The 13,041-nt window shown below is 40.8% G+C and overlaps 1 pseudogene; it reads left to right on the top strand.

The window, feature by feature from the left end:
• The first annotated feature begins 10,944 nt into the window (after positions 1-10,944).
• On the top strand, positions 10,945-11,063 carry LOC134930901 (5S ribosomal RNA; annotated as a pseudogene).
• Positions 11,064-13,041: the final 1,978 nt, after the last annotated feature.

Genomic DNA, 13,041 nt, shown 5'->3' with positions numbered 1-13,041 from the left:
CCCGGGGAGACACCTGTTGTCCGTGGGAGGAATATGGCCGTTGACATGCCTGGTTAAAATACCAAAAAAATCAGCTCTTCGGTGTGGAAGTATTTCAACAGAAATGCGGACAACATTTGTCAAGCCGTGTGTTGCCTTTGTCAAGCTGTAATAAGTAGGGGTAAGGACGTTAACCACCTCGGAACATCCTCCCTTATACGTCACCTGCAGCGCATTCATAATAAGTCAGTGACAAGTTCAAAAACTTTGGGCGACAGCGGAAGCAGTCCACTGACCAGTAAATCCCTTCCTCTTGTAACCAAGCTCACGCAAACCACCCCACCAACTCCCTCAGTGTCAATTTCCTCCTTCCCCAGGAATGCCAATAGTCCAGCAGGCCATGTCACTGGCAATTCTGACGAGTCCTCTCCTGCCTGGGATTCCTCCGATGCATCCTTGCGTGTAACGCCTACTGCTGCTGGCGCTGCTGTTGTTGCTGCTGGGAGTCGATGGTCATCCCAGAGGGGAAGTCGTAAGACCACTTTTACTACTTCCACCAAGCAATTGACTGTCCAACAGTCCTTTGCGAGGAAGATGAAATATCACAGCAGTCATCCTGCTGCAAAGCGGATAACTGAGGCCTTGGCATCCTGGGTGGTGAGAAACGTACCGGTATCCATCATTACTGCAGAGGCAACTAGAGACTTGTTGGAGGTACTGTGTCCCCGGTACCAAATACCATCTAGGTTCCATTTCTCTAGGCAGGCGATACCGAAAATGTACACAGACCTCAGAAAAAGAGTCACCAGTGTCCTAAAAAATGCAGCTGTACCCAATGTCAAAAACAGAATTGGGCGCTGATATTTGAATTAAACGCTAGCTGCACATTCCTGGGGCCTGGTTTGTAAGCCTCCAATTAATTTAAAACAAGAAAAAACAATCTGGAACAGCGCTTAGCATTTAATAAAAACTTTTTTTATTTTATTGTCTATAAAATTAAATAAAAAATAAAAGATAATAAATAAAAAATAATAATATATATATGAAATTGCGGGAATTATGCAATTATACAGTTACCGGCCGGATTTCTTATAATATACATTCAATCCATAAAACAATTAATATGTATATAATACACAACTGTTGCACACAGCAAGAAATTTTAAAATAATTATATATTTAGGCACAACAGAATAAACTCCACTAATAGGAATGACTTTTTATATTGACAGATATAACTTAGCAGGCGTCCCTGCGCTGTATAGTGCCACTTGTATTATCCGTTTAATTTGTTTGGACAAAACTTGTATAATTTATCCTTCCTTTAAGAAGCAAAAATGAAGCAACAGTCTCTGTGTGGAATATACGGCAATTCTGATGTAAAACTGTCCATGTATCAGCACAGCGGCATGATAAGAAAACTGTTATATGAACGTGGTAATTTGAGACTCCCTTTAACACCAGATAACGCACCAACCTCTATATAATGATGTTGTATAGCTCAGATGAAGGAGAGTCCTCCTTATTCCCCCTTAGCACTGGGGTCCGGAAAACCGGGTACTGAGATATGCGGTGTTTAAGAGGCAGTCAGCGTCTCCTGGAGTGAATGAATAAGCCGGCCGGCTGTGCTCACTTGTCATCACATACGCGTTTCTCCGCCTTCATGTAACCTCGGCGGCTTCCTCAGTGTGTATGGAGCCTCTCAGTTGTTACCCGGTTTATAAGCCGGGTCTGTCTCTCCGTCTTCCTGTTTCATTAATACACGTGTGCTGAATTGCGTGTCAGACCTCCTTTTAATTCCACATTATATGTCACAGGTCACAGCACAGGATCTCATCCAGAACCAAAGTTCTAATGCAGGTTAATCAATTACTCTATCATTGTATTACATAATGGTATCGCACAAAAATTATCCTTAATTAGTGGAGTTATCTGCATAATTCTAATCCTCTATATAAATGCGTAGTCACACACATAATTTCAACAAGCAATTTGTCAATTAAAATATACCTTTTACACATATCTCCACATATTCACTATTCCCATTGTGCTTTGTACATCAGCAATACATAATTTTCATTAATTTAAATATCTAGAATATCCTCATAATATTGATCAATAATATATATTGATTAGAATCCTCAATACCTAGTGCATATTAATAGTGCTATTCATTTTATAATAGATTATGCTTATGAATTATAGATTGAGTTTTACACTTATAGAATTCAATATAACAAACACAACTAATTGTTGCCATGTTGAATACCAAAAAAGAGAAGATAAACACACATCCTTTATACCTCACATCCTATATTCCTCTTTTAACTTGGAACTCTAAACAGTATATTTAAACTAGTATGACATAATTAACTGGTATATATTGATTTGCACTAAACCCCATTTAATTCAACAGTGTCATTTAATCCATTAGGCATCATTGTATCTAATTTAAAAATCCAATACGCTTCGCGTCTACATAATAACCCATACCTATTACCCCCCCGTTTAGTCATTGCGATTTGTTCTATGGCTACCATTGTAATACCTTCAAATTTACCTTTACAGCACCGAGTTATATGGTTCGATACTGGGTGTTGTATGTTCTTTCTAATATTACGTCTATGTTCCATGAAACGTATATGCATGGTACGTGTAGTACGACCTACATATTGTCTGCCACACATGCACGTTAATAAATAAATAACGTATGTAGATAGGCAATTAATGAATTCTTTTATTAGAAATTTTTCTTTGGTCATAAATGACTGGAATTCTGTACTTTTACGAGGAAGGTAGTTACACGATAAACATTCCGATTTACCACACCTATGAAATCCACTAGGTTTTTGTGGTAGCCAAGTTGTATCTATATTTTGAGCCTTTTTCCCTTCATAATGGCTAGTCACCAATTTTGATTTTAAATTATCAGCCCGTCTAAAGATGACTGTGCCCCTAGGGTCTACATCTGTTTTTATTAATTCATCGGAAAGTAACATCTGTGTATTCCTTTTGATGATACATCCAATTTGGTGTGCACAACAGTTATATTTTGTAGAGAAGAGGCAACTTTTTTCCTTGTTCTTATTCTCCTCTTGATTTCTTACTTCTATAGTTCTGGGTTCTAGTAATCTATCCCTATCCATTTTGGTAACATCCTTATATGCTTTTTCTAACAATTCACAGGGATAACCCTGTTCCCGGAACGAATCCATCAATTTAGATGCCTGTGCCTGAAAAGTGGACAGTTCTGTGCAGTTTCTTCGCAACCTTACAAGTTGACCCCTTGGGATATTTGATTTCCAAGTGTGTTTGTGTGCACTTTTGTAATTTAGATATCTATTTTGATCTACTGGTTTTATGAAAGTTTTGGTAACCAGTTTATTACCCTCGGTGGACAAGTCTATATCCAAAAAATTTAAAGAAGTATTGCTATACTTATATGTGAATTTTAGTCCAAATTCATTGGTATTGAGTGTGTCTGTGAAATTAACAAGTGATTGTAAATCCCCTGCCCAAATAATAAATAAATCATCTATATAAAGACAATATGTGTGTCTACTTGAGTCTGCCCTTGGGGACGGTACTATCTCCAAGGAAACATTCAATTTTTTAAGTTGTGCACACCCCATCACTGCCACTTTTTATTATTTACCAAAAATTCATAAGTCACTTTCTAATCCACCAGGTCGTCCTATTATTTCGGGGGTGGGATCTTTAACCAATAATTTATCTTTTTTTGTGGATCATTTTTTACAGGGGCACGTGGAGAGTCTTAAATCATATATAAAAGATACTCAACACTTTCTGAATGCAATTAATAAAATAGAATGGAAAAAACATTATTATTTACTTACTTGCGATGTGGAATCGCTTTATTCCAATATCCCTCATGATAGAGGTGTGTTGGCTATTGAACATTATTTAAAGCAAAGTGATATTTCTGACTCTCTACGTGCCTTCCTTTTAGATTCGATCACATTTATTTTGACACACAATTATTTTGTTTTTGATTCACATTTTTATTTACAGACACGTGGTGCGGCCATGGGGGCCAGATTCGCGCCGAATTTTGCGAACCTATATATGGGCGTCTTTGAGGATGCCCATGTGTGGGGTGGCGGGCTCGGCGCGGATCTGGTCTACTATGGTCGTTATATAGATGATTTATTTATTATTTGGGCAGGGGATTTACAATCACTTGTTAATTTCACAGACACACTCAATACCAATGAATTTGGACTAAAATTCACATATAAGTATAGCAATACTTCTTTAAATTTTTTGGATATAGACTTGTCCACCGAGGGTAATAAACTGGTTACCAAAACTTTCATAAAACCAGTAGATCAAAATAGATATCTAAATTACAAAAGTGCACACAAACACACTTGGAAATCAAATATCCCAAGGGGTCAACTTGTAAGGTTGCGAAGAAACTGCACAGAACTGTCCACTTTTCAGGCACAGGCATCTAAATTGATGGATTCGTTCCGGGAACAGGGTTATCCCTGTGAATTGTTAGAAAAAGCATATAAGGATGTTACCAAAATGGATAGGGATAGATTACTAGAACCCAGAACTATAGAAGTAAGAAATCAAGAGGAGAATAAGAACAAGGAAAAAAGTTGCCTCTTCTCTACAAAATATAACTGTTGTGCACACCAAATTGGATGTATCATCAAAAGGAATACACAGATGTTACTTTCCGATGAATTAATAAAAACAGATGTAGACCCTAGGGGCACAGTCATCTTTAGACGGGCTGATAATTTAAAATCAAAATTGGTGACTAGCCATTATGAAGGGAAAAAGGCTCAAAATATAGATACAACTTGGCTACCACAAAAACCTAGTGGATTTCATAGGTGTGGTAAATCGGAATGTTTATCGTGTAACTACCTTCCTCGTAAAAGTACAGAATTCCAGTCATTTATGACCAAAGAAAAATTTCTAATAAAAGAATTCATTAATTGCCTATCTACATACGTTATTTATTTATTAACGTGCATGTGTGGCAGACAATATGTAGGTCGTACTACACGTACCATGCATATACGTTTCATGGAACATAGACGTAATATTAGAAAGAACATACAACACCCAGTATCGAACCATATAACTCGGTGCTGTAAAGGTAAATTTGAAGGTATTACAATGGTAGCCATAGAACAAATCGCAATGACTAAACGGGGGGGTAATAGGTATGGGTTATTATGTAGACGCGAAGCGTATTGGATTTTTAAATTAGATACAATGATGCCTAATGGATTAAATGACACTGTTGAATTAAATGGGGTTTAGTGCAAATCAATATATACCAGTTAATTATGTCATACTAGTTTAAATATACTGTTTAGAGTTCCAAGTTAAAAGAGGAATATAGGATGTGAGGTATAAAGGATGTGTGTTTATCTTCTCTTTTTTGGTATTCAACATGGCAACAATTAGTTGTGTTTGTTATATTGAATTCTATAAGTGTAAAACTCAATCTATAATTCATAAGCATAATCTATTATAAAATGAATAGCACTATTAATATGCACTAGGTATTGAGGATTCTAATCAATATATATTATTGATCAATATTATGAGGATATTCTAGATATTTAAATTAATGAAAATTATGTATTGCTGATGTACAAAGCACAATGGGAATAGTGAATATGTGGAGATATGTGTAAAAGGTATATTTTAATTGACAAATTGCTTGTTGAAATTATGTGTGTGACTACGCATTTATATAGAGGATTAGAATTATGCAGATAACTCCACTAATTAAGGATAATTTTTGTGCGATACCATTATGTAATACAATGATAGAGTAATTGATTAACCTGCATTAGAACTTTGGTTCTGGATGAGATCCTGTGCTGTGACCTGTGACATATAATGTGGAATTAAAAGGAGGTCTGACACGCAATTCAGCACACGTGTATTAATGAAACAGGAAGACGGAGAGACAGACCCGGCTTATAAACCGGGTAACAACTGAGAGGCTCCATACACACTGAGGAAGCCGCCGAGGTTACATGAAGGCGGAGAAACGCGTATGTGATGACAAGTGAGCACAGCCGGCCGGCTTATTCATTCACTCCAGGAGACGCTGACTGCCTCTTAAACACCGCATATCTCAGTACCCGGTTTTCCGGACCCCAGTGCTAAGGGGGAATAAGGAGGACTCTCCTTCATCTGAGCTATACAACATCATTATATAGAGGTTGGTGCGTTATCTGGTGTTAAAGGGAGTCTCAAATTACCACGTTCATATAACAGTTTTCTTATCATGCCGCTGTGCTGATACATGGACAGTTTTACATCAGAATTGCCGTATATTCCACACAGAGACTGTTGCTTCATTTTTGCTTCTTAAAGGAAGGATAAATTATACAAGTTTTGTCCAAACAAATTAAACGGATAATACAAGTGGCACTATACAGCGCAGGGACGCCTGCTAAGTTATATCTGTCAATATAAAAAGTCATTCCTATTAGTGGAGTTTATTCTGTTGTGCCTAAATATATAATTATTTTAAAATTTCTTGCTGTGTGCAACAGTTGTGTATTATATACATATTAATTGTTTTATGGATTGAATGTATATTATAAGAAATCCGGCCGGTAACTGTATAATTGCATAATTCCCGCAATTTCATATATATATTATTATTTTTTATTTATTATCTTTTATTTTTTATTTAATTTTATAGACAATAAAATAAAAAAAGTTTTTATTAAATGCTAAGCGCTGTTCCAGATTGTTTTTTCTTGTACCCAATGTCCACTTAACCACGGACATGTGGACAAGTGGAGCAGGGCAGGGTCAGGACTATATGACTGTGACAGCCCACTGGGTAGATGTATGGACTCCCGCCGCAAGAACAGCAGCGGCGGCACCAGTAGCAGCATCTCGCAAACGCCAACTCTTTCCTAGGCAGGCTACGCTTTGTATCACCGGTTTCCAGAATACGCACACAGCTGAAAACCTCTTACGGCAACTGAGGAAGATCATCGCGGAATGGCTTACCCCAATTGGACTCTCCTGTGGATTTGTGGCATCGGACAACGCCAGCAATATTGTGTGTGCATTAAATCTGGGCAAATTCCAGCACGTCCCATGTTTTGCACATACCTTGAATTTGGAGGTGCAGAATTATTTAAAAAACGAGAGGGGCGTGCAAGAGATGCTGTCGGTGGCCAGAAGAATTGCGGGACACTTTCGGCGTACAGGCACCACGTACAGAAGACTGGAGCAACACCAAAAACGCCTGAACCTGCCCTGCCATCATCTGAAGCAAGAAGTGGTAACGAGGTGGAATTCAACCCTCTATATGCTTCAGAGGTTGGAGGAGCAGCAAAAGGCCATTCAAGCCTATACAACTGAGCACGATATAGGAGGTGGAATGCACCTGTCTCAAGCGCAGTGGAGAATGATTTCAACGTTGTGCAAGGTTCTGCAACCTTTTGAACTTGCCACACGTGAAGTCAGTTCAGACACTGCCAGCCTGAGTCAGGTCATTCCCCTCATCAGGCTTTTGCAGAAGAAGCTGGAGACATTGAAGGAAGAGCTAACACAGAGCGATTCCGCTAGGCATGTGGGACTTGTGGATGGAGCCCTTAATTCGCTTAACAAGGATTCACGGGTGGTCAATCTGTTGAAATCAGAGCACTACATTTTGGCCACCGTGCTCGATCCTAGATTTAAAACCTACCTTGGATCTCTCTTTCCGGCAGACACAAGTCTGCTGGGGTTCAAAGACCTGCTGGTGAGAAAATTGTCAAGTCAAGAGGAATGCGACCTGTCAACATCTCCTCCTTCACCTTCTCCCGCAACTGGGGGTGCGAGGAAAAGGCTCAGAATTCCGAGCCCACCCGCTGGCGGTGATGCAGGGCAGTCTGGAGCGACTGCTGATGCTGACATCTGGTCCGGACTGAAGGACCTGCCAATGATTACGGACATGTCGTCTACTGGCGCAATTCAGTGCAGTGCAGGCGCAGTATGATTCTCTCCCCATTGAAAGAATGGTGGAGGATTATATGAGTGACCGCATCCAAGTAGGCACGTCAGACAGTCCGTACTTATACTGGCAGGAAAAAGAGGCAATTTGGAGGCCCTTGCACAAACTGGCTTTATTCTACCTAAGTTGCCCTCCCACAAGTGTGTACTCCGAAAGAGTGTTTAGTGCCGCCGCTCACCTTGTCAGCAATCGGCGTACGAGGTTACTTCCAGAAAATGTGGAGAAGATGATGTTCATTAAAATGAATTATAATCAATTCCTCCATGGAGACATTGACCAGCAGCAATTGCCTCCACAAAGTACACAGGGAGCTGAGATGGTGGATTCCAGTGGGGACGAATTGATAATCTGTGAGGAGGGGGATGTACACGGTGATATATCGGAGGATGATGATGAGGTGGACATCTTGCCTCTGTAGAGCCAGTTTGTGCAAGGAGAGATTAATTGCTTCTTTTTTGGTGGGGGTCCAAACCAACCCGTCATTTCAGTCACAGTCGTGTGGCAGACCCTGTCACTGAAATGATGGGTTGGTTAAAGTGTGCATGTCCTGTTTATACAACATAAGGGTGGGTGGGAGGGCCCAAGGACAATTCCATCTTGCACCTCTTTTTTCTTTAATTTTTCTTTGCGTCATGTGCTGTTTGGGGAGTATTTTTTTGAAGGGCCATCCTGCGTGACACTGCAGTGCCACTCCTAGATGGGCCAGGTGTTTGTGTCGGCCACTAGGGTCGCTTAGCTTACTCACACAGCTACCTCATTGCGCCTCTTTTTTTTCTTCTTTGCGTCATGTGCTGTTTGGGGAGTGTTTTTTGAAGGGCCATCCTGCGTGACACTGCAGTGCCACTCCTAGATGGGCCAGGTGTTTGTGTCGGCCACTAGGGTCGCTTAGCTTACTCACACAGCTACCTCATTGCGCCTCTTTTTTTCTTTGCGTCATGTGCTGTTTGGGGAGTAGTTTTTTGAAGGGCCAGCCTGCGTGACACTGCAGTGCCACTCCTAGATGGGCCAGGTGTTTGTGTCGGCCACTTGGGTCGCTTAGCTTACACACACAGCTACCTCATTGCGCCTCTTATTTTCTTTGCGTCATGTGCTGTTTGGGGGGTGTTTTTTGGAAGGGCCATCCTGCGTGACACTGCAGTGCCACTCCTAGATGGGCCAGGTGTTTGTGTCGGCCACTTGGGTCGTTGAGCTTAGTCACACAGCTACCTCATTGCGCCTCTTTTTTTCTTTGCGTCATGTGCTGTTTGGGGAGTGTGTTTTGGAAGGGCCATCCTGCGTGACACTGCAGTGACACTCCTAGATGGGCCAGGTGTTTGTGTCGGCCACTTGGGTCGCTTAGCTTAGTCATCCAGCGACCTCGGTGCAAATTTTAGGACTAAAAATAATATAAATAATAATAAAATAGGTGCTCAGAATAGACTGAAAATGAGTGGAAATTATGGTTTTTGAGGTTAATAATACTTTGGGATCAAAATGACCCCCAAATTCTATGATTTAAGCTGTTTTTTAGGGTTTTTTGAAAAAAACACCCGAATCCAAAACACACCCGAATCCGACAAAAAAAATTTGGTGAGGTTTTGCCAAAACGCGTTCGAACCCAAAACACGCCCGCGGAACCGAACCCAAAACCAAAACACAAAACCCGAAAAATTTCAAGTGCACATCCCTACTTGCAATATATATTCCAATCAGGCGCCCTCAATCCCCTATTAGTTCAGACGCGCTGTTTATGCGTCCCGATTGGTCACCACCCAATCTCTGCTCATTTCTATCTGCATACCGCACAGCACAATCAAACCGGGCAGTTTCCCTTTTCCAAAATGGTGCCACCTGATCTTCCTAGCTTACGCGCCGTCCCCTTTCCGTCAATAGCGTACACACCCTCGTAGCATCATCACGCTCTGTAATCCGCCCACCCGATAGGCACATCCCCGCTACTCTGACGCGCCATACAAACCCCTCTATTGGTTACTGGCGCTGTCAGTCACCTTACTTCCTTTTACATGTCCAATCAAATGTCTAAGCCGATAGGCTGCTATACGTACCTACAGGGTTTTTAAACCATTGATGCACAATATGCTGTGAGATCCCAGAAATGAACAAGCCCACGGGCGAAATGCGTTTTCCTAAGGACTCTACAGCTGGACCTTCCCATGGAGGCTTCACTGGTTACCATCCACCCACTACATTTGTCTCTCTGAGTATATTTGGCTCCTATCCTAAATATATTAATCATTGCATGGTTGACCCTATGTGTATATGGGTTTCTACTTCCAATATAAGCTATTACTGTGTTGTATTTGTGTTATAGGCACTTAGATAATTTCCTCACTGCATGCAAAATATAGGTCAGAGGAGACAGTCACATACACACAAAAAAAAAAAAAAAAGTTCTTTGTGTGCTTAAACCTAGTTCATTTACCTGAGCAACCAGAGGGTGATTTCACCATTGGTATATTACATGGCTATACCTGACTTAGGCAGTATGCCCTATTAAATGTGTATGCTGGGCTAGCTGTCATTACCTATCCTCTCAATTCGATTCATACCTATTGTACATAGCATTTTTTCATCAGAAGTATTTATTTTCACCTATAATTATTTTAGGTTGTTTCCGCCATATACTCATGTTATATATATGCTAAGAATGTATAGTCATTTTGTATCCTGTTTATGAACTCTGTTTGACCCATTTACCCCGTTATTGGACATTTGTTCCCTAAATATCAAAACGGTCAATTTATCTTACAATTTTCAATCGGTAACTCTACCTTTCTTTCCTATCTGACTATTATTCAGTGGACTCTCATCCCCGATCCAGGGTATACAGCGCCATTGAGTGACAACTGTTTTACCCTGCCTAACGGGGAAAGTTCGTACGATTTATTCTATCTTTTCTGTTATTCTTCGTTTTCATATATAGGTGCACTCTCATTGGTAGATATCCTCCCTACTATCATACCACGCTGCCCATGCCCGATCTCGTCCGATCTTGGAAGCTAAACAGCGTTGGGCTGGGTCAGTACCGGGAGGGGAGACTCCCTGGGAATACCCGGTGTTGTAGGGTAGGAACTATTCCCCTTCCTCTGAAGGGTGGACACCAACCACAGTATCACCACTGATTGTATCTATTTCTGCTCCTTCTTTTATACCCTTTTCTTCATTAGGACTTTTTGACATACATTCCGTATGTATGCCTGGCGGCACTAGTGGTAATCAGTAAAGTGCATAGCAATTGACCTAATTTAGTGGTCTTTCTATGTCAAAATATGTACACTGACCTCCTCTCTGGGTCCCATTAATACAGAATATCTGTACTGGTCAGGAGAAACGGCTGTCAGACTATCCAGTGTCTGCAACCTTTCTAATCTTTCTCTCACGATTTAATGACCAGAACATTTTTTAACATTTTTCAATACATATTTTTTTGCATACTTAAAAATTCTTTCGTATTTTTTGGATCGTAGAAGGGTATTTTGTTTTAATTTATAAAAAACTAATAAAATTATGTCTTAACATTATCTTTTTCTAATAATTTTTTTTTTCTTTTTTTCCAAGAGTGCGCCCACACAAGAGCTTTCTCTTTCTCCCATTGCCAGTACTTGTACTCTCTAGCTCTGGGCGCACCACCAATAAGGACTATTATCGAAAGATTGTATCTCCCTTTCCTATAGTTTAATTGTCCGCCTTTGGTTCTTTAAATATCAGCAACATTCTAGCGCATACCAGTGCCCAGTCGCCCCTTTCTTCTATATTCCCTGCATCACCGCTAGCGGGTGGGCTAGGAAATCTGATCCTTTTCCTGGCAGCCCCAGTGGTGGGAGAAATTGAAGGAGGCGCTGTTGATGGGTCACGTTCCGCTTGAGTTGACAATTTTCTCGCCAGCCGGTCTTTGAACCTCTGCAGACTTGTGTCTGCCAGAAAGAGAGATACAACTGTCAAAGTCGAAAAATATCATGATCCACATATCTTGTACTAACCCCAATGCACATGCCCGCTGCTCGTGCACCCACTCCCCCGTGCGTACGCATCCCCTCGTGCGCATGGAGATGTGTATTTACGGCGAAGTTTGTAAGCGTCTAGCGAGCGACTCGATCACAACATATTTAACCCAAATAGTGTGTTTTATAGTTAATATTCCCCTAGTCAATGTCAGCAAGTATGTTTAGTGTAAACGGTTCTTGGACAGAGAGATTCCTCTTTGCATGATAGGAAGGGTCAGATAAAGGTTGAACGGTGGTGTCTAGTATCCAGCTGTAGAGTATTTTAATGGTAACATTTCGGTGTTGGTTAGGACAAGATCGCTCGCTCCTGCGTATAGTTATGTACAAAAGTAGTTTATAGACATTTACTGTATTTGCTGTTCATTATCCATGTGGCGGGAATCCTGAGGATACCTCTCACCTGAGCAGTTGGAGAAAGACACAGCCCACCTGTTCTTTTGACCTTTTGTTATAATGCAGAGACACATTCCTGTGTCCAATGAACAATGAGATTATAGGGACCATTGTATTGTGACTGTATGCTGTGTATATAAGGACCACCATTGCCTGGGCCAGTCACTCACTCTCTCTGAAAGGCTTTCTCATTGAATGCTGAGGGCTGGATCCAGGACGCGCTTGCGAATCATTCCCACGTATGTATTGTTCTCTGTAGACATTTTGTTATCCTTTCTGTTTGCCATTTATGTTCTAATTTGTTCTCATTCTTGTTTGCAATTGTATGCCATTGTTCATCTTATTCTCCGTTAGCGTGTTAGATTTTGATGTTAGCTTGTAGTGTATAATCTGTACTGTTTTCCCCTTTTTACTCTAAAATCATCCACAAGGGTGTTAGAGCCGGAGTGTCACAACTGAGGGCCTGAGCTGACGGGAGGCAGCCTCAGTTGTAGGGGCTGAGATGTACCGGAACCTGGGAGGTTGTATCAGACCCCTGGACATGTAAGTAACATGAATAATAACTGCCCGAAGGCGTGACCACGACAACTTAGATAAAAGTCAATGATGTTTATTATGACAACTCCGCATCACAGCAGCAATAAAGGA

The sequence above is a fragment of the Pseudophryne corroboree genome, chromosome 5, assembly GCF_028390025.1.
Source record: "Pseudophryne corroboree isolate aPseCor3 chromosome 5, aPseCor3.hap2, whole genome shotgun sequence".
In the NCBI taxonomy this organism is placed as follows: Eukaryota; Metazoa; Chordata; class Amphibia; order Anura; family Myobatrachidae; genus Pseudophryne; species Pseudophryne corroboree.
Note: the sequence above shows the minus strand (reverse complement) of the source record. Positions and strands in the feature narration are given on the sequence as shown.